Source organism: Trichosurus vulpecula, chromosome 7, assembly GCF_011100635.1.
Source record: "Trichosurus vulpecula isolate mTriVul1 chromosome 7, mTriVul1.pri, whole genome shotgun sequence".
In the NCBI taxonomy this organism is placed as follows: domain Eukaryota; kingdom Metazoa; phylum Chordata; class Mammalia; order Diprotodontia; family Phalangeridae; genus Trichosurus; species Trichosurus vulpecula.
Window position 1 is genome coordinate 109083432 of NC_050579.1, and position 23454 is coordinate 109106885.

The window sequence follows — 23454 nt, forward strand, 5'->3', positions numbered from 1 at the left end:
ACCTGCCTCAGGGGGTAATTGGCTTCCCCTCACTAGAAGTCTTTAAGCAAACACTGTAGGAAAACTTGTTGGAGATGTTAGAGAGGTGATTCTGTTCAAGTACAGATTGGCCTAGATGGACTCTGGAATCTCTGTTAATTCCGAAGGTCTATTATCCTTATTTTAGCCTCTGATGCTGGAGCTAATACTGTTCCTAAGCAGATACATAAAAGAAGACAAGGCTTATTATTCTCCGATAAGTCTTCTTTCCTTTGCAGCTTGCTCAGCTTTTGATTTTTTGTACCAGGCACATAGCCTTGAGCTTGAGCCTCATCTTAACTCTTTTCCTAATACTCAAGTTCCTCTAGGGTTGGGTCTTGCCTTCTCAGTATTTCTAGGAACTAAGAGTTTAAGTTTCTTTCCTGAGTCCCAGGTCTGTGTGGTTGTCTATTGGCTATCATACAACCTTCATAGCTATTGCCTACCACACAACTTGCATGTTTATTGGCTACCTGGCCCTGACCATTATTGGCTGTTCAGTTGCTTGGACTTTTTCCTACACCTTGCTGGGAATTTTTCAGGACTTTTATGGAAGCTGCAGACGACATGCGAAGGCCAGAAGACAACGCAGAGCCTATGACCACATATTTAACCTAAATTTTACAATAAACATACCATAAAAGAAAAAGAAAAAAAATCAGACTTCTTTTCTGGTATGAAAGGAGGACCAAAAAATTTTATGCTGATTTTCCAGATCAGGGAAGCACCATGCCCCTAATCCCAGCAATGTAGAGGAGATAACTGTAAATGCTAGTTAACTGGTATGCAGATCTAAGAATATCTTTCTATGATACATAATCTCATTTGATCTTCACAACAACTCTTTGGGCACATATTACCTCCATGGAGTCATCTTTTTGAGTTGTGATGGTATGTAATATGGATTCATTTTGACATATGTTGATAGTGTTTCAAAATAGCTTGACCCTTTAAAAATCTCAGTTTGCTGTCTTTTTCAAGGTTGTGAGATGGTGATGTCTCCTTATGGATGGTAGAGGGGAATATTTAGAAATAACTAAAGTACATAAAATGTCATTACAAGGTTCTATTTGATGAAGATTAAAGTTGAGCTACCAGAATTAAGTAATGAACAGAAAGAGTGCATCTTTCCCACTTAATACCTTTTCTTATTGCATTCTTGGATCTATTTCTGTGTAGTGTTTCTTTAAGAGTTAACAATTTATTTTTAAAGAAACTAATAAATTAAATTTACATGTTTATTTTTCTCTATCTCACATTATACTATACCTTTCAAGAGATGTGAATTTCCAAATAAATATGAAGGAGCAAAATAATGTGGAGAAAGGAAATACCCTTGACAGTAATTCTGAAAAAGAAAACACAACAAAATAAAAAACCTGTGGCCTTCCCTATGATCCCTTGTGTTTCCTAGTTTTAGGATACTTAAGAACAAAATAAATAACTTCAGTAGAGCTTCTATACATTTGTGTATAATTTAAATTTCTATTTACCAAATTTTAAAGTCTTTAAGTAGTCATAATTTTAAATGAGTTTTTGCTTCCATGGAATGAAATCTCTCTTAAGCATTTTTCTCTAAATGTTTTTCTTTCAGTAAACTGATGTACAATTCTCTGATTAGTATGTGCACTTCCAATTGATTGGTAGAATTTATTTTTGTTCACTAGCAAAACTTACTACCTATGCCCTTACCTTATATTTATAAAACTAAACAATAAAGCTACTCTGCTCACTAGAAGAAATAAATTACTAGTTGTATGATAAAGTTAATCACTATGATTTGCTTCTTTGGGCAATTAAAACTCTTCTCATTCACCTTCCAATCTTCTCTACCTGGCTAGGAAGGGGCGTTATGTCAACATTACTTTTATAGTTATTTCATAGCTATGAGATGAAATTCAAAAAGTGCTTAGAAATTGAACAAAACTTAGACTTAAGTTTTGAGAAACATGATCACTTGGTAGAATTATGATGCAAAATTTAAATCTTATGAGTAACAAATGAAGTGATGAGTTTTAAAATAAACTACTTATCATGAGTTTACTTATATGTATTTACAATTCTTAGATTATGTCAGTGGGGAAAAGGTCAAATTTTACCAGGGTGGAACAGAACTAGGAAAAGACACAGTATCAAGTTAAAAGCTCATTGTATCCTTGTTTAGATTTAAATTTTCAGTTTTTCAGATGTATGGAAACTTTTTTGGGAAGCATTTTCTTTCTTTCTCTTTCCTTAAATTTTTCTTCTTGGCTATAGTACATAGGTATTTTTCAAGTCTTGTTCTGTTCCATGTAGGGCATTGCAAAGAACTGTTTTTTGTGTCTTTTGTTTAGTTTAGGTATCAAGGTTTATGGTTTATACTTGTGTCAGATGATATAGCCCAAAATGTCTTTTCTCTAGGCACCTGGTCTTGACCTGTGGAAGAATTCTCAGAATATTGTTTCTTTGCTGTACCACTTTATCTAAAACATCCATAGACTTTGACAACTCTCCTAGTTGCTCTTGACCTAGCACTGGCAAACTCTGTCATTTGAACTCCTGTCCTAAAGTGGGACATGTATAGATACAGATGTAGATAGATATATTTATATAGGACATAGTAAAATTTATGTAAATCTTCTTTGCTCTGTTGCCTTAACTATTTACAGGCCCATGTAGCCCCTGATTTGATTGTTTCTTTTCCCTGGTTCTTTGGATCCTAACAACTTTTTTCTAGCCCTTTCTTTAAAAAAAAGTAGTATGAATGAATCTATATTGGTGAAGAAGTAGTCTTATTTAACAAACTTGAAGCAAACTTAAGGCCTATGCAGGAAGGGGCCATTGAGACTGCCAACACTCCCAGACCTTAAAGGTGGCTGAAGCCACCGTGTTTGTCCAGTCTCATACTACCTTTCCCTTGACTGCCTAAATAATTAATTTTTTTTTTTAAATAATGGACACGTCAGTTGTATAAAGGGTTGCAAGTATCGAGTAGTATATTCCTGAAGTTCTCAGCATTTGACTAAATTTTCCAGGCCTCAACTCCTATATCTCTGTCTGTCAGCATGGTGTTGAGTGCTGGACTCTTTTTAATTTGTGTACTTAACAATAGTCAAAATGACTTAGTAGCTCAAAGTTGTTCTTAAAACAATATTGCTGATACTGTATACAGTTCTCTTGGTTCTCTTCACTTTGTTCTTCATCAATCCATGCAAGTTTTTCCATGCCTTTTTAAGATCAGTGAGCTCATCATTTCTCATAGCCAATAGTATTCCATCACAACCATACACCACAACTTGTTCAGTCATTCCCCAGTTGACTTTTTTGTATATTTGGAGGAAATAGCAAGTTGTACATGGTAGATTTGCGATTTCATGTTCAACTACATTTTTTATTGTACTATGTTATGGAAATGCTTGTTTTGTTCCCTGAATTGAAAATATAATAATTTTTGAAAAAGAATGCCAGGCTTGTGAGGAAGCACTGGATCCACTCTTGCCTTTGACACTGACTGTCTATGTGATTATGGATACAACCCCTACTATGAAAAAGAAACAAGAGTTGGAAGCCACTAGCAGACTGAGAGGGATAGGAAGTCAGGGCACGCGGAATGGCACCAGACCAAACCAACTGGGAACAGCAGAGGAATCCAGCCAGCAAGTGGATCTGGGAGAGTGCTGGGCAAGCAAAACACCAGAGCAGGAAGAGGCCCAGGGCAAAAATACCGGCTACAGCCATGATTGAGCCCCAGGCCTCTCAGGCCAGGATGGGAGTCTGTTGGAGTGTAGAGCCTGCGGGCCATGGGAGCAGCTAGCCTGGAGGCCTCCAACCCACAGTCTAAAGGTTTGAAACGTGCCTTCTTGAACTTCCAGGAGCCATGATGTGCAGGTAAAATGGTTCTTATCCCTCCCTTGAATAAACCCAGAGAATAATACCTCAGGAGAAACAGAGGAGCCCAAAGAGGAACTTCAGTAGTGAGAGAAGTCGGGGAGAGGACCCTTCCTCTGGTGGTAGAAGGAGACTAGTGCAGGAAGAGAGGTATCCCAGCAGTCCTCACCTCAGCAGAACACAGAAAATAACTGAGCCCTGGGGGTGGAGCTAATTAACATCAATGCCAGGAACCCAGATGGGGCTTTGCATAGCCAGGGGAAGTGGCAGACACCAGCACAGCCAAGAGCTGAGACTACCCATTCTGTAGAACAGTCCTGGGGAAGAGGATATCCCCCAGCAGCCAGATCACCCCTCTCCCACACCTCATGAAACCAGAAGCCATAGAATATAAAGCTAGTGAGCAGACCCACAGATTGCAACACAAGAAAGTTGGGACAGAGCCCCCTGAGTCTCAGAAACAGAGATCCACTTTAGAGGTCAGGAGGAAAAAAAAACACCATGAAAAAACATGCTAAGAAGCCAAAGATGATTGATTTGTATTATGGAGACAGGGAAGATGAAAATACCAATTCAGAAGAGGAAAGCATGGACAATACACCCACATCTGAAACCTCAAAAGGGAAAGTGAAATGGTCTCCAAACCAAAAAGCATTCCTGGAAGAACTCAAGGAGGACTTTAAAAACCAAATTAGAGAGGCAAAAGAAAAAGTGGAAAAAATGGAAAAAAATTCAATGAGGAAAACAAATCTTTAAAAGATAAAATCAGGGAATTGGTTAAGAAAAATCAGAATATAAATGGAGAAAATGTCTCATTGAAAAGTAAAATCAACCAAATGGAAAAGGAGATAGAGAAGATAAAGGAAGAAAACAAAACATTAAAAACTAGAATTGGGCAAGCAGAAGCTAATGATCTTATGAGATACCAAGAATCAGTCAAACAAATCTAAAGAATGAAAAATAGAAGAAAATGTGAAATATCTGACTGGAAAAACAACTGACCTGGAAAATAGATCCAGGAGAGACAATCTAAGAATTATTGGTCTACTCAAAAGCTATGATAAAAAAAAGAGCCTGGACAGTATCTTCCATGAAATCCTTAAGGAAAATTGCTGGGAGGTCCTAGAACCAGAGGGTAAAATTATCGTTGAAAGAATCCATCTATTCTGAAAAAGATCCCAAATTGAAAAATTCAAGAAATATTATAGCCAAATTCCAGAACTACCAGGTCAAGGAGAAAATATTGCAAGCAGCTAGGAAGAAACAATTCAAATATCATGGAACTACACACAGGATCTTTCAGCTTCTACCTTAAATGACAGAAGAAATTGGAATATGATATTCCAAAAGGCAAAGGAGCTTGGACTATAACCAAGGATCATCTGCCCAGCAAAACTGAGCATAATTTTCCAGGCAAGGAGATGGACATTCAATGAAATAAGGGAATTCCAGACCTTTCTGATGAAAAGGCTAAAGCTCAATGGAAAATTTGATCTCCAAATACAAAACTCAAGAGATACATAAAAAGGTAAACAGGGGAAAAAAACCCTAGTTAATTAATAAGGCTAATTAGTTACATCTTGATATGGGATAGTTTTGTTATATATATATTTTATATATATGTCAATCTTGAGAACTGTATACTTAGTATGACAAGTGAAAGGGATATTCATAGACTGTGGGTATTAGTATAAAATAACCAATATAATGATGAAAAACATAATTAAGAGATATAAAGGGATGGTTCTTGGAGAAGAGGTAAGGAGGTAGTAGAAAAGGGTAAATTACATCACAGGAAGAGACACAAAAACATATTGTAGTAGAGGGAAAGAAGGGAGGAAGAAGAGCAGTATTTGAGCTTTACTCTCATTGGATTTGGTTCAAGAAGGGAATAACATACCCTGATAAGTATAGAAATCTACTGTGTCCTACAGGCAGGAGGAGGGGAAAGGGGAAAAAAGGGAGGGGTGTGGTCAGAAGGGAAGGAAGAAGTAGCAAGGGAAAAATGGTAAGATAAGGGAGAGGAATGAGAGGGAGGGTAAACTGAGGAAGGCGGTAGTCAAAAGCAAAACTCTGTTGAGGAGCAGAAGGGGAAAGGGAGAAACAAAAGCATAAACAGGGGGAAATAGGATGGAGAAAAAGACACAGATATTAATCATAACTGTGAATGTGAATGGGATGAACTCTCCCATAAAACGGAAGTGGATAGTAGAATGGATTAAAAACCATAATCCTACAATGTGCTGTTTACAAGAAACACATCTGAAACAGGGGGATACACACAAGGTAAAAATAAAAGTCTGGAGTAGAATACATTGTGCTTCAGCAAAAGTAAAAAAAAAAAGAAAGCAGGGGTACCAATCCTAATCTCAGACAAAGCAAAAGCAAAGATAGATCTAATTAAGAGACAAGGAAGGACAGCACATCCTGCTAAAAGGCACCATAAACAATGAAGCAATATCATTATTTAACATATATACACCATACAGCAGGCAAATTCTTAGAGGAGAGGTTAAGGGAGTTACAGGAAGAAATAGACAGCAAAACCATACTAGTGGGGGACCTCAACCTCCCCCTCTCTGAACTTGATAAATCTAACCTCAAAATAAACAAGAAAGAAGTTAAGGGGGTGAATAGAATTTTAGAAAAGGCAGATATGATAGACCTCTGGAGAAAACTGAACGGGGATAAAAAGGAATATACTTTCTTCTCGGCGGTACATGGCACATACTCAAAAATTGATTATGTACTAAGGCATAAAAACCTTACAATCCAGTGCAGAAAGGCAGAAGTAGTCAAAGCATCATTTTCAGATTATGATGCAATAAAAATTATTTGTAACAAAGAACCATGGAAAAATAAGCTAAAAATTAATTGGAAACTAAATAATCTAATTCTAAAGAATTAGTGGGCTGAAAAATAAATCATAGAAACCATTAATAACTTCATTCAAGAGAATTACAATAATGAGACAACATACCAAAACTTATGGGATGCAGCAAAAGCAGTTTTTAGGGGAAGTTTTATATCTCTAAGTACTTACATGAATAAAATAGAGAAAAAGGAGATCAATAAATTGGGCATGCACCTGAAAAAGCTAGAAAAGGAACAAAGTGAAAATTCCCAATCAAATACCAAATTAGAAATACTGAAAATCAAAGGAGAGATTAATAAAATTGAAATCAAGAAAACTATTAAATTAATAAAACCAAGAGCTGGTTTTATGAAAAAAAACCAATAAAATTGATAAACCTTTGGTCAATTTGATTAAAAAAAAGAAAGAAGAAAATCAAATCACCAGTATCAACAATGAAAAGGGTGAATTCACCTCCAATGAAGAGGAAATTAAAACAATAATTAGGAATTATTTTGCCCAATTGTATGCCAATAAATTTGACAACTTTAGTGATATGATTGAATATCTACAAAAATATAAATTGCCCAGGTTAACAGAAGAGGAAGTAAAATACCTTAATAACCCCATCTCAGAAAAAAAAAAATTGAGCAAGCCATCAATGGAAAAAATCTCCAGGGCCAGATGGTTTTACATGTGAATTTTATCAAATATGCAAAGAACAATTAATTCCTATACTTTATAGACTATTTGGGAAAATAGGTGAAGAAGGAGTCCTACCAAATTCTTTTTATGACACAAATCTGGTACTAATACCTAAACCAGGAAGAGTCAAAACAGAGAAAGAAAATTATACACCAATTTCCCTAATGAATATTGATGCAAAAATTTTAAATAAAATATTAGCAAAAAGATTGCAGCAACTTATCATGAGAATAATACACTATGATCAGGTAGGATTTATTCCAGGAATACAAGGCTGGCTCAGTATTAGGAAAACTATCAGTAAAATTGATCACATCAACAACAAAACTAGCAGAAACCATATGATCATCTCAATAGATGCAGAAAAAGCCTTTGTCAAAATACAACACCCATTCCTATTAAAAACACTAGAAAGCATAGGAATAAATGGACCCTTCCTTAAAATTATAAATAGCATCTACCTAAAACCGTCAACAAGCATTATTTGTAATGGGGATAAGCTAGATGCATTCCCAATAAGACCAGGGGTGAAACAAGGATTTCCATTATCATCCCTATTATTCAATTTGGTACTAGAAATGTTAGCTGTAGCAATAAGAGAAGAAAAAGAAATTGAAGGAATTAGAACAGGCAAAGAAGAAACTATGTTATCACTTTTTGCAGATGATATGATGATTTACTTAGTGAATCCTAGCGAACCAAGTGAAAAACTACTTGAAATAATAAACAACTTTAGCAAAGTTGCAGGATATAAAATAAACCCACATAAATCCTCGGCATTCCTGTACATCACTAACAAAGCCCAACAGCAAGAGACAGAAAGAGAAACTCCATTGAAAGTTACTGTAGACACTATAAAATATTTGGCTATCTGACAAGATAAACCCAGTGCCTATATGAACATAATTACAAAACACTTTTCACACAAATAAAGTCATATCTAAATAAATGGAAAAATATCAGTTGCTTGTGGTTAGGCTGAGCTAATATAATAAAAATGACAATTTTACCTAAATTAATTTATTTATTCAATGTCATACCCATTGAAGTACCAAAAAATATTTTACAGAGCTGGATAAAATAATAGCAAAATTCATCTGGAAAAACAAGAGGTCTACAATATCTAGAGAATTAATGAAAAGAGATCCTAGGGAAGGTGGCCTAGCCATACCAGATATTAAACTGTACTGTAAAGCAGCAGTCATCAAAACTACCTGGTACTGGTTAAGAAACAGAGTCGTGGATCAATGGAATAGGTTAGGTACACAAGATGCAGTAGTCAATGACTATAGCAATCTACTCTTTGATAAACCCAAAGAATCCAGCTTCTGGGCTACAAATTCACTATTTCACAAAAACTGCTGGGAAAATTGGAAAATGGTAGGGCAAAAACTGGGCATAGACCAATATCTTACACCAGATACCAAAATAAAGTCAAAATGGGTCCATGATTTAGGAATAAAAGATGATACTATAAGCGATTTGGGAGAGCAAGGAATAGTTTACCTAGCAGATTTATGGAAAAGAAAAGAATTCACGACACAACAAGAGATAGAGAGCATTACAAAATGCAAAATGGATAATTCTGATTATGTTAAATTGAAAAGTTTTTGTATAAAAAAAGCCAATGCAACAAAAATTAGGAGGGAAGCAGAAAATTGGGAGAAAATCTTTACAACCAGTGTTTCTGATAAAGGCCTCATTTCTAAAATACACAGGAGCTGAGCCAAATTTATAGGAATACAAGTCATTCCCCAATTGAGAAATGGTCAAAGGATATGAACAGGCAGTTTTCAGAGGAAGAAATTAAAGATATCTATAGGCATATGAAAAAATGCTCAAAATTACTACTGATTAGAGAAATGCAAATCAAAACAACTCTTGGGTACCACATCTCACCTGGCAGATTGGCTAAAATGACAAAACAGGAAAATGATAAATGCTGGAGAGGATGTGGGAAAATTTGAACACTGTTACACTGCTGGTGGAATTGTGAACTGATCCAGCCATTCTGGAGAGCAATTTGGAACTATGCCCAAAGGGCTATAAAAATGTTCATACCCTTTGACCCAGCAATACCACTTCTAGGGTTGTATCCCAAAGAGATCACACAAGTGGGAAAAGGACCCTTATGTTAAAAAATATTTATAGTGGCTCTTTTTGTAGTAGCAAAGAATTGGAAATCAAGGGGGTGCCCATCAATTGGGAAATGGCTGAACAAGTTGTGGTATATGAATGTAATGGAATACTATTGCACTATAAGAAATGGGGATGATATGGACTTCATAATAACCTGGAAAAACCTACACAATATACAGCTGAGTGAGCGGAGCAGAACTAGGAGAACATTATATGCAACCACAGATATATGGATTCTGTGATGACTGAACTTGATACACTTAGCTCTTCTCAGCAATACAAGGTTCAAAGACAACTCCAAAGGACTCATGAGGGAGAGATATATCTACATACAGAGAAAGAACTATGGAGACTGAATTCAGATTGAGGCAAACTGTTTGCTTTCCTTTTTTTTCTTTTTTTGGTTTTGTTTCTTCTTTCTCATGATTCATTCCATTGGTAATAATTCTTCATTACAACCTGATCAATGTGTAAATAAGTTCAATGTGAAATTATATGTGGATGATATATCGGATTCCATGCTGTCTTGGGGAGGAAGGTGGGGAGGGGGAAGAAGAAAATCTGGAACTCAGGATCATGCGGAACTGAGTGTTGTAAACTAAAAATAAAAAAAAATCTTAATTTAAAAAAAAGAACATCCATGAGGTACAGAAAGAAAATTAGAACTTTTGCTTGCATTTATTTTATTTAAAAAATAAATTAGGTTTTCCTAAAAAAAGAAAGAAAAAGAAACACATTCATTTTATTCTATCATTGTCCTCAAACTAACTTATATCTCTCCTCCTCTCTCTTAGCTACTACTGCTCTGCCCCAAAAAATCTACAATCATTGCGTACACATTGTCACCTCCCACTCAATTATCAAATCTTTGAAACATTGGTGAATTGCAATTCAGCCAATGATTTCTTTACTACTAACTTCAATGACCTTTTGCCAGTCCTTATCCTTCTAGATCTCTCTGGCATATTTGGCACTGCTGACCATCCCTTCCTTCTGGATATTCATTTCTCCTTGGTTTTTAGTGATACTGTGTTCTCCTCTTTCGCCTCTTACCTAACTTATCTTTTTCAGTCTCCTTTGTAGAACCATCATTCTTGCTTTGCCCCCATGTAAGGATATACCCAAAGACCCTTTCCTGGATTGTTTCTGTAGGTGACATCGCCATCTTCCATGAATTCTATTATTATTTTTGGGCAGCTGACTCCTAAATCATCATATACATACATACATATACATATCCTGTATTTCACAGGCATTACCATTCCCTCCTAATCCACACATCCTCCTAGATTCTATTTCTGTTGAAGATTCCATCATCCTTCCAGCCTCCTAAGTTCACAACCAGGAATGCATCTTTGACTCTTCACCTTCATCTATCCCTCTCTATACCAGTCAATTGTCAAGTCTTATTGATTCTATTCTTATTGATTGATGGTGCCCACCCCCTTTTTTCTACTCAAACAGCTACTACTCTCGCTACCCCATTACTCTCTTATCACCTCTTCCCTGGATCTTGCAATAGCCATTCCTAACTAATCTCCCTTCCTAGTTTATCCCTACTCCAATCCGTTGTCATATAATTGTCAAATTGATATTCCTAAATTACAGGTATGACCATGTAACTACCTTAATCATGAATTTTCGATGGTCCACACTACCTTTAGGATAAAATGATTCTCTGTTTGACATTCAGTCAATCAACAAGGATTTACCAAAAGTCTTTCATAATCTGGATCTAACTGATGTTTCCAGGCTATTATATAGACTCATTTCCCTCAGGCATACTACATTTCAACCACATTGGTCTACTTGCTGCTCTTCTTGTGTAACATTCTATCTTGTCTTTATGTTTTTGGGTGGTTGTCCCCAATGCCTGAAATACTCTGCCTCCTCACCTCTGCCGCTTTGCTCCCCTCTCTCCTTTCAGGGCTCCACACAAGCATCACTTCTACAAGAAACCTTTCTGATTCAGCCATTTGTCAGTATTCCCATCAATTACTTTGCGTGTGTAAATAATTGTGCACATGTTACTCCTCCCAGTAGCATATAAGCTCCTTGATGTCTGACTGGATCACTTTTTTTTGTCTTTGCCTCCTCAGTGCCTCCTAGCACAATGCCAGGAACATAGTAGGTACTTAGTGAATGATTATTTGAATTGGCTTGCTATTATTACCCCAAAGAGTCAACACCTATTGTCAAATTTATTGGAAAGAAAAAAGTACAGAGCCCCTTTAAGAATAAATACAAAGCTCCTTTAAAGCACATTTTAAATCCTCCATCCATTGAACAACAACAACAAAAATCCAAACAACTTGTTAAATACCTACTATGTGTAGGACACTGTACAAGGAGGTAATATGAGGTAGTAGAAAGAACACTAGATTTTGATTCAGAAGACTTGGGCTGAAATCATGTTATGATAATCATGGCTGCTATTTACTACCTATGTGAACTTGGGTAAATCATGCCAACTTTCTAAGCTTCAGCTTCCTCGCCTGTAAAATGAAGTAGTTGGATTAAATCTCTAAGGTCCCCACCCCCAACTGTAAAATTCCATTTTCCTACTGTCCTAGGTGAGTGGGCAGATGCAATATTTAGTTAAGACTCTATGCTCTCATGGAATTTAAAGTCTGCTAGGATGATGACATAAACCCACATAACTATAAAATATCATATTATCTGAAAAGTGTATTTAAGGTCAGAGAGGAAGGGGTCGTTACTGACTGAGGGATCAAGGAAGACTTCATAGTAGAGATGATAGTGAGTATCTAAAAATGGCTAGAAATTCTACTTGCAAAGTGGAGAGGGATATTCCAGGCACAAGAAACATTATGAGAAAAGGTATGGGCAGAATAAAAGCACAGAATGTGGTTTAAGGACAAAGGAAGCTCATAAAACATGGAGAAGAGAAATAAGACTTTAAAGGTGAGGTAGGACTAAAGTATAGAGGGCCCGGCATGCCAGAAAAACGGAGGCTGATTTTTATTTAGAAGACAATAGTCACTCAAAAGTTTTGAGCAGAGGAATAATTTGGCCGAATTTATCTTATGCCTAAAAAATTATTCTGCCTATAGTATGATGGATGGAATACATCGAGAGGGATTAGCAGTGGGAAGACAGGTATGGAAGTTATTATAGCAGCCCAAATAGATTTTTATTTGAATTTGTGATAGTTTTGTGTCATTTGGAATAGTGAGGAGATGTTGGATGCATGAGTTTTGTAAGTAGCAGAGCCATGACTTGAATAAGTATGAAGTGAGGGAAGATAAATGGTAAAGGAAAAATCCCAAGGTTGTGAAAATGAGAAGCAATGTGATTAATGAAGCCAAGGACATAAATAGTGAAGCCAGAAGGTTGAAGATTTTTTTTGGGGGGGGGAAACATAATAGACTCGATTCTTGGATAAATCAAATTTCGGGTGTTGATAGGACATTCAATGGCATATATCCAGTAAGTAACTGGAGGTGTAGGTCCAGAATTGAGAAGTCAGAGTTGGAGACACAGAGAGTTTCTGTCCTTGAGAAGTTGGGAGGGACTGAAATTAAGGACATAGATGTAATAGTTTTAATAAGAAGTAGGAATATCTCTTCTTCTATGACCTGGGGAAGGGAGAAGACATCATTCTAAATCTAAACCCTTAACGAGTTAGAGAAACTTCAAAATTACAATTTTAAATATTAAGAACTGAAGCCTCAGAAGTGATGTAGCCTGCCCCATTTCACAAGAGTTGTAGAGGCTACTGTAGAATGCAGATCACGTGACTCCTACTTCAACAGTCTTTCTTTATCTTTTTTAAAAAATTTTCTTTATTTAGTTTTAGTGTTCAACATTCACTTCCCGTAAGATTTTGAGTTCTAAATTTTCTCCCCATCCTTCCTTTCCTCCCTCCCCAAGATGGCATGAAATCTGATATAGGCTCTACATATACAACAATGGGAGAAACCATGAGAAAAGAGAAACAAACAAAAAGAGAGCAAATAGTATGCTTCGATCTGCACTGAAACGCCATAGTTCTTTTTCTGGATGTGGATAGCATTTTCCGTCACGGGTCTTTTAGAGTTGCCTTAGATCCTTGCGTTGCTGAGGAGAGCTAAGTCTATCAAAGTTAAATCATCACATAATGTTGCTGTTACTGTGCACAATGTTCTGGTTTTGCTTACTTCACTCAGCATCAGTTCATGTAAGTCTTCCCAGATTTTTCTGAAGCCCACCTGCTTACAATTTCTTATTAGAAAAATAGTATTCCACTACATTCATATTCACTGTTCAGCCATTCACCAATTGATGGGTGTCTCCTCAGTTTCCAATTCTTGACCCCCACAAACAGAACTGTTATAAACATTTTTGTATATGTGGGTCCTTTTCCCATTTTTATGACCTCTTTGGGATATAACCCTAGAAGTGGTATTGCTAGGTCAAAGGGTACGCATAGTTAGTCCAATAGTCTTTCTGCTAAACCATGTTATCTCCAAAAATATAATTCTTGTCCTATCCTTCCCAATACCTAATTTACTTTATCCCTGTCATTGGAGGTGGGGCAAGTTTTTACCCCACCTACATCACAGGTTCCTGGAAATGTAGAACCAGTATAAGAGTTCCTCAAAATAAAAATGGCTAGAAATACCTACTGCAGACAGGCTCATGCCTGGGATGGTTTTCAGAGAACATCAAGCTTTTAGGTTAAAATTCTTCCTGAATTTGAAGAACATATTTGCAAAGAAATTGCTCAAAGGATGTTGCATCATCTTTTTGGGTTGCCCAGTAATCTCTGCACTACAGAAAAGATCTGGTAAATCACCCTGTCTGTCACCACCAGACACAATTGTGTGTCCATTCTTAAGTTCTCTGCCCAATTTAGTTTTAACTCAGATGAGTGATTTTTTTTGCCAATTCCTTTTTTGAATTGTGAGGGAATTGGAGGCTATTATATTACAGACTAATATAATTACTTCATTGTCTGTTCTCCTTTGTCTAATTTTGTACCTTTGCACAGATATGCTGCTGGAACATTTCCCACTTGGAGGTGAAATTCCATTATAAGAAATACCTTAGGGCATCTAAATTCTTTCACAGCAGAGGAATTTTGTTAAAACAAGGTCAAGATTAGGTTGCCAAATCCAATCATTCACAGACATAATTTTGGCACTTTACAAACCTTGAAATCAGATCTTTAATTCTGACCTCTTTTCTGAGTTCTAGGCTCACATCTCCACCTGCCTACAGGACATTTTTACCTGGATGTACCACTGGCACCTCAAACTGAATAATTCAAAACCAAGCTCATTATTTCTTGCCCTGAAGGACAGGGCAGTCACAGGAGATTTGTTTGGGATGAAACAAGCAATATTTGGTAACTGATTGAATGGCAGAGAGAAAAATCAAAGATAATCTCAAGATTACAAACATGGTGAATAGAGGTACCATGGGCAAAATTAATAGTTTCTTTCAACCTCTCTCCATTCCTATTACCATTGTTATAATATAGGTCTTCATTACCCCTTGCCTGGACTATAGCAATAGCTTTATTGCAAATCTTCCCACTGTCATCTTCTCTCCCTGACAAACCAATGCTCCCAATGCTGTCAGAATAATTTTTCTTATATAGAAACACAAGCAGGCTATTCCTCTCGTCAAAAGCCATTAGTGGCTCCCAATTTCCTATTGTATAAAATTCAAACTCCTCTATCTGGAATGGAAGTCCTTCTCAATGTGGCACTACCAATCTTTCCAGCTTTATCTTGTACCACTCCCCTCTACACAGTGTACACAAACTGCACCTCTCTGTTTATACCAAGCTATAGTATCTCCATGCATTTACTCACACAGTACCTTGAGCCTGGGATGCTCTGCCTCTCCATCTTTACTTGGTGATTTCATACTAATACTTCACAACTAAACTCAATTACTAGCTTCTCTGGAAACAATCTCTCCCCCCAGTCATTTACAATCCTCCTTCAGCTTTCACATAATACCTTCTGTTGTGATTCTGTAATAAAATATTGTATATTTTAACTTTCTATAGTGCTATCTTTCTCCTTCTTTAACTATAGGGTTCTTAAAGGCAGATACTATGACTTAGAAATTTTTTATCTTCCACAGTACCTACAATAGCAGAGCTAAGTGCTTAATAAATGTTTGTAATTGTTTTGATTCCTTGACACCCTCTCTACCTTAGGTGACCCTGACCCTATTTTGCCTGGTCTAATATATCTTCTTGTCCATCATTCATGTCTGTCTTCTTTCTTGGCTCCTTAAATTCTTCCCATTTGATTAAGTGGAATGTCCCACAAGGCTTCTGTTCTCTTCTCTCTACATCATTTAACCCCAACAGTTCATCTACTCTCACGGATCCATCAGCACTGCTATGCTGATTCCTCCCACACTGACTATGAGAGGTTAGAAAGCTCTTTGGTATTTTCATCACTATATTTTAACATTCCTGTCGATCACTGCTATTTGGATGTTTGTGTCAACTCAAATTTTGCCTATTCATAGCCAAACACATCCTCTTTGTCCCATTGACCTGCCAACAAATTGGCAGAAAACATCTCCCTTCTTTAATAATTGATTATTCTTCCAGACTTATTTTTCTAAAGCACTGATCCCTTAATGTCACTCCCCATGTCAAAGAGTTTATAGTTCTTCCTATCATATACTCTTATGCTTGGGCTTCAAGAACCTTCATAATCTCTGTTTCTCTATGTTTCCTAACAAATACCCACCATTTCAGTTGGGTCAGCCTCCTCATTGTTCCTGTAATACCAATATCCATTATGAAAGAGTGTATGAATGAATGATAAAGTTTCTTGTAAGCATTTAGTATGTGTCAGGCTTCTGATAAGTGTCAGAGATACAACTAAAAGCAGATAAGGCAGTCCCTGCCCTCAAGGAGCTTACATCCTAATGTGGGAAGATAATAAATAAAAGGAAGCTACAAGAGAGCAATGATTCCTATGCTGCATCATCTGAAAATGGCCAAGAAATGATGTAGTGGCTGGGTTCTAGGAAGCATGAGATTAAAAATCACTTATCAAAGCCCTGGAATCTAGGGTCAAAGTGCAAAGGCCCTCTTTCATGTGGCCTTCCCAATTAGACTGTGGGCTTCTTGTATCCCTAGTGTTTAGTACAGCGCTTGGTACATAGAAGGTGCTTAATAAATGTTTACTAACTGGTTGGCTATTGTCCCTTCTACCATTCCAACTGTGGTTACTTATCTCCTATGATCCAGCTAAAGTCTCAAGTTCTGCTTGAAATCTTCCCCAACTATTTTAGCCAGCTCATAATTATCCATTTCTCCAAACTCCCCACACATTTCAAGAAAGTCTCACTCAGCATTTACAGGACTGTAGGATCTCAGAGCTACAAGATTAGGGATAACCTAGTTTAACACTGTTCTATTACAGACAAAGACATTAACAGCAACTCATATTTATCTAGCATTTTCAGTCTCAAGGTGTTTTCCTCACAACAATCCAGCATCTACCCAGTAGTCATGTAGGTGCTAATATTGCCGTTTTGGAGATGAATGAATTGCCAGGATTACGCAAAAAACAGTAGAGTTAAGACAAAAACCCAGGTCTTCTGAATCACAGTCCAATCTTATTTCCATGAGCTTTTCCCCCTCAATTTTTCTGTAATTCATGGAATGAAAGGTGTATAGACCTAGAGATGGAAGAGATCTTGGAGGCATGTCCCTTCTGCGATTTCCTCATCTACATCATCTTTCATTCGTTAAAATCTCTTCCCCCCTCTTATTCATGAAGTGAAAATGGAAATTTACTTTGTATTACAAAGGGTTATTTTTTCCCTTACTGTTTTATTTCCTTTAGAGAATTTGTCACTTGATCAGCCAAATACCGTTATTACAGTCCAGAATCTGAGATAAGGTCCAACTTTCTATCTCCCATTGTACTTTGTAATGTTATTTCCTTTACTCTCCAACATGAAACTTTCATTCCAGTTCAAGTAGCCAACTTTCTGTCACTCAGACATGTTATATACATTCCTGTCCATAAACCCTTTATTCAATCTCCTCTTCATCCTAATGTTGCTAATCACCCCCCCCCCACACACACACACATCCTCCTCAGCCCCTCCCCCACGATCAAGGTCCAATGCAAGTGTTATCTTCTCCATGGAGCCAGTGAAGTACATCGGAAACAAAACTAGATTTGGAGTCAAGGTGAATTCTGAATTTGCTACTTAATTCGTTTACTTGGGCAACTTCTCTGATATTCAGTTTCCATATGTACCAAATGGTATGTTCTCTTCCAACTTGAAGTTTGTGATCTGTAATCTTATGAAATTTAAATGATAATTTCAGCCTTCAGTAATTTATTGCCTGAATAGAATACAGAGAATACAAAAGGAAGGCCAGAAAAAAAAGTACAGACAAGCAGGACAACTATTAATGCTACAGGTTGAACTTATGTTATTTATGTAGCATTTCTCCCCCTCTGGCCCTACTGTCTGAGCACCATTTCTGTGACCTTTATCCCCTACCCTAGGGTTCAGAAAATGGGAAAGGCTGCTCCCAACCATGTGTTGGGCTTATGAAGACTAGTATATTGGGAAGATGTGCCCATTCTTCTGTCTCCCAGGAGCAGGTCCCAAGCATCTCCCAAGTACTTGAGTGGTGCTATTTTAGATAGTCTGCGTATGTACCAAACCCTCGTTCCACATACTTAAAAAGAAGAGCAAGCTGAACAGAATTGAGATCTGCAGTTTCATGTACAATCTTCTTTTTTCTGATGTTTTGTATATATGATAATATGCATTTTATTTGTTTTTAATTAAATTCAGGATAAAAATAAAATGAAAAATAAATGACTCCCCCAGATAGCAAAATAAAATCTATTGCCTGTATTTTTGTTTACATCACTTAATTGCCAAACATTATTTCTTTGTGATTACTTTTGATTTTATCTTACCATCTACAAGCTCTGTGATTCCAACTAGATTTTACTTTCTTTGAGGGAAGGAACATTTATACTACTTTATATCTTGGGTAGCACCTAGTGCGGTACTAAGTTCTAAGGAGACACTGAATTATTATGTGGTGAATGGAGTTTCTCTTTTGATAGGTGAATCCCTAGCCAGGACAATCATTTCATAAGGTACTCAGGAAATGCTCACTTCAGTCCTGGCTCCATTCCTCCCTTTCCATACTTTGCCTCCTTGCCATCATCCTGTCCCCCATTATTCTCTACCTTCACACCTTTCCATCTCCTCATTGTGTTTTGTTTTTACAATTTAGAATGTAAGCTTCTTGAGGGCAGGGACAATCTTGCTTAAATTTGTATCCTTGGGCACTCAAACAAGGTCTGACACATAGTAAGTACTCAATAAATTCTTTAGTTGATTTATCTACCTATCTTTGGATTATAGTGGTATTTCTTATAAAAGGATCTCCTACATTTAATTTATTCTTCTATAAGGCTCTGTCACTATGATTCAGAGTTGTACAGCACACAAAGCCTCTCAATGAGGACAATATGACAGAAAACACCCCTCTATATCCATCCTCTCCAATCAAGAAGGAATAAGTGATTTTAGGGAAAGGAGCTGAATTTGGCTAGCATCACAGATTGTTACATATTTGATGTTTTCTGAAAATAAGAAATGGAAATAGTTTCAGCATGGAGAATACAACCTCTCTTCTGCCCCAGCTCATAGGAGGCACTCACCTCCTGAAACGGAGTTGGGTGGGGCTGAGTGCATCAGCAGCTACATCTGGTTAAGTATACTGGCACACCTTAGTCATGGGCAGATCTGTCATTCCAACAAGATCTGTCCCCTACAAAGGAGCAGGATATAGACAACATTACAAACTCCAGGAGTGTGATTTTGATGCATAGAATTTCATTATGCTTTGCATTTTATGAGTTGCCTTATTTTTAAAGTGATGGGAGGCAAAGAAAGTGTGAATTATGGGCGTCTGAGCCACAACACTGAACCTGCCCCACATGTTTATGGGCCCTTGTGGGATGGAATCTAGATTCCAATATCATTACCTTTTCAACATGGCAAAGGTTAAAGTGATACACCTATTGTAACTTCTCAGTTTTATAGGGTGAAGATGTTGGTAAATGTTACTTAATGATTGTCCTTTGATTTAAAGGTACAAGCAGTTTGCTTAGGGCCCTCCTTTGGTCTATGGCAACAAAAACAACAACAGTAAAGAACTGACAATGACAGATGTTTATTAGTGCTCGAAACATCCTAAAGGGCTGAAGCCAGCTCAGAGGGTCTACAAACTGCAGCGGTAGTCCATGAATTCCAAAAGTTTAGTGCATTTCATCACCGCAGGAAGAGGTCAGAGAGAGATTTCATATTTATTAATTACAAATAGTTCCTAAGAGTTAAAGTACATGCAAGCAAGCCAGCCAACCCTTAGATGGTTAAATTATTACCTTAACCACATTAAGTCATGGGATGCAAGCTTCTCTACAGAGGTCTCATTAGCAACCCCAGGCAGGAGCTGTCAATGCCCTTTTCATTAATTGGCCATTAGTTCACTCGGTCACAGCTCTTCCACTTTTTTATGTTTCTTTGTTGTTGAACTCTTGAGTAGATGTAAAAACAGGATTAAATCTTGAGAATAAATCATGAAACATGCTTTTCTCCTCTCAAGAGAGAAGTGGGGAACCATGGGGGCAGAATCTTGCATACAGTGTCAGAAACAGTGGTCAAATTGGCTGTTTTTGCTTAACTACTTTTCTTTGTTACAAAGGAGGCTTCAGCTGAGGATTAGCATGGATAGTGGGGGAGGACTGCGTATATCTAGAAATAATTGATATAAAAACGAAGGACATTAATTGTATTTTCTGTTGTCCTGATGTTGAAATGTAATTAGCAGCTTGCCAGTTTCTTTCTTAATCAATCTAAGAACATCGTAGGAGGTTATTAGAGGGTGGCCACTAGGTATTTTGTAAGGAAATACCTCTGCCCAGAATCTTTTCCCTGCCTCCCCTCCAGTTCCTGGAATGTACCCTGTTCTCACCTCTATCCCTTGGAATGCCTGACTCAGCTCATGGGCCACCTCCTCTGGGAAGCATTTCCTGGGTCCCCTCAATTACTGCTAATCTTTACCATCTTCCAGAAATCACATATTATACTTATCTGTTGATATGTTTTAAGTTCTTCTGGAGGAAACATTTCCTGCTTCCTTAGTTGTTAATACTCACACCCTCCTCAGATAAACATGCATATTACACGTTTATGTAAGTTTCCTTGAGGATGGAATATTATTTCATTTTGTCTCTACCACTCAGCAGGTGCCTAATTAATGTATGTTTGATTGGATTGGTGTAGAATAACAGGAAACATGTTATTTCTAGGTTTCTTAGGGCCCTGTGCCTTTAAATATATACAGATAAATATTTGGACAATCAATCGGAAAACATTTATTAAGAACCTAATTTATGTCAGTCACTATGCTAAGTGCTGGAAAAGAGACAAAGAACAATCTTTGCCCTCAAGTAGCTCATAGTATAATGAGGGAGACAATAAGCAACAAATATGTATGTTTGTTCAATCATTTCAATTGGGTCTGACTCTTGGTGATCCCGTTTGGGGGTTTCTTGGCAAAAATACTGGAGTGGTTGCTATTTCCTTCTCCAGCTCACTTTATAGCTGAGAAAACTGAGGCAAACAGGGTTAAGTGACTTGCCCAGGGTCACACAGCTAGTAAGTGTCTGAGGCTGGATTTGAACTCCGGAAGATGAGTCTTCCTGACTCCAGGCCTGACAGCTTTATTCACTGCGCAACCTAGCTGCCCATACAAATATATATAAACAAGTTATTTTAACCACAACTCAAGAAACTTTTAAGAAGTGCTATTTTGTCTTAAATCCTAAGTATAAGAGAACTACAGGAAAAAAAGAAGACATATTTCAGTCTTGAAACAAAATGGTACCACAGGAGTCAAATGAGTGCACGCCCAGAGCAAGAGCTTTCCAATTAATCTGTTTTCCCACCACTGGAAGGCAGGTAACATCTTTCAATACCAGAAGAGGTGCCAAGTGATTAATTAAAAAGGCCTCAGAGTCTTTTAGAGAAAAATGTCTAACAAAAGGACTTTAAATGTGCAAAGAAATAAGACTGAGCATGGCAGTGCCAATGTGATTTAAACATTAAATGCTGTGCAGAGAGCGGAAAGAAATACAAAGAGATTATTAAGCCCCCAACTATATTGAGAAACAGGAGGAACAATCTAAGAGGCAAAAGTAATGAATTTTAAAAACATTTATATACATTTTATTTTAATTTTTAGACTAGGAGGGGACTGTATTCACTTTATAAGAGGAGAAACCCAAGCAAGGGAATATACATTTTAATGTCTAAATATCAAAGAATGTTCTAGAAGGTCTTTTTAGGCAATCTAATTGCAGATTTCTCATTTTACAGATAAGAGGTAGAGTTATTCGCCTAACATTACATAGTTAGTTCTTCATAGAGTTGGGACTGGAGCCCAAGATTCCTGAATCTCATAACTGAGAAGTCAGAAAAATCATAATAAAAATATTATGCAAATATTTCACTGTAAAGTTCAACACTAGTTTCAGTAAAAACATTAACAACATCTGTAAAAACAAATATATCTCATGGGTCACAGCTATAAGGAAGCCATTTCCTAAGTGTAAGTTGGGCAATTTGCAAGGGGCATTAACTTTCACTAAAGAACCAATCCCAGTATCTAAAACGTCTCCTCTGAGGCCCCAATGAGTTAATCGGTTTCTACCTGCGGCTGCCTCTCATCTAGTGTTCAATCAGACAAGCTAGAAAATAGAGTTGTCTATTTGGTTTCTCCAAGTGTAGGAATGCAACATCTGGCCTTAACTATACCTCTGCTGCCATTCTCAGATGTTCTGGGCCCTATGAGTGATTTGAATAGAATGTAGGGCTACGTAGCCACAGCTGCCCTATGTGCTCAGACTGGGAAGCTGACCTTGGGCCCAACAAACCCAGCTGAGCAAAGAATACACCTACCATCCTCCATTGAGTGGGGGCAAGAGGCAAGGAGTGACTGGAAAGGGTTCTTGTTTAGGGCAGAATGAAAACAAGATCTGGCACCTCTATTTCTAGTGACTCAGTTGACAGCAAGGAAGGAGACATACACTTCCTCCCCAAGTCGATGATGTGGCTAGCTATGCAGGGTTTTGGCAACTCGGAATAACACATACACTCTCTCCAGTGACTTGCTGATACCTCTAAGATCAAATAGCAACTCCCCCTTTTTTGGCATTCAAAGCTGTACCACAAGTTGGTGCCTTCCTATTTTTCTGGTCTTCTTACACGTTACCCACTACCATACCTTCCACTAATCCGCCATATTGTTCTACTTGCCATTCTTCCTATAAACTGCGCCATATCCCATTTCTATGCCCTTCCATCAGCTGCCCCTCTTGCCTGAAATGTTCTTCCTCCTTACCTCTGCCTCTTAGAATCCTTGGCCTACATCAAGGCTTAGCAGCAATGCCATGGTCTGGAGAGGCCTTTTCTTGGTCCACCCAGTTGCAAGTACATCTCGCACATGCCTATATATGCACAGGTTGTCTCCCCTATTAGATTATAAGGTCTTTGAGGGCTCAGAGTATTGCTTTTTTCTTTGCATTCTCAGCTCTTAGCACAGTGTCTGACACAATAAAATGCTTTTTGGTTGAATGGGTTATTTAATGTGGATGTGGAATAGTATCATAGTCGCATCGTTTCATTGCCACATTTTTCTTTAAATTAGAACCTGGAGAGAGAAATAAATGTGATGATAACAAAATGATAAACTCTTGTTGAATTAATAAATACATTTCTGCTTTGGGAATAAAAAAAACAATTTTAGGTTTGAACAGTGTACTAGAATCTGATTTCCAAAA

At 37.3% G+C, this 23454-nt stretch overlaps 1 pseudogene; it reads right to left on the minus strand.

Annotated features, from left to right (window-relative positions):
- Nucleotides 1-2200: 2200 nt before the first annotated feature.
- The window catches only part of LOC118857602, an 87077-nt pseudogene continuing 65823 nt past the window's right edge, over nt 2201-23454 (minus strand).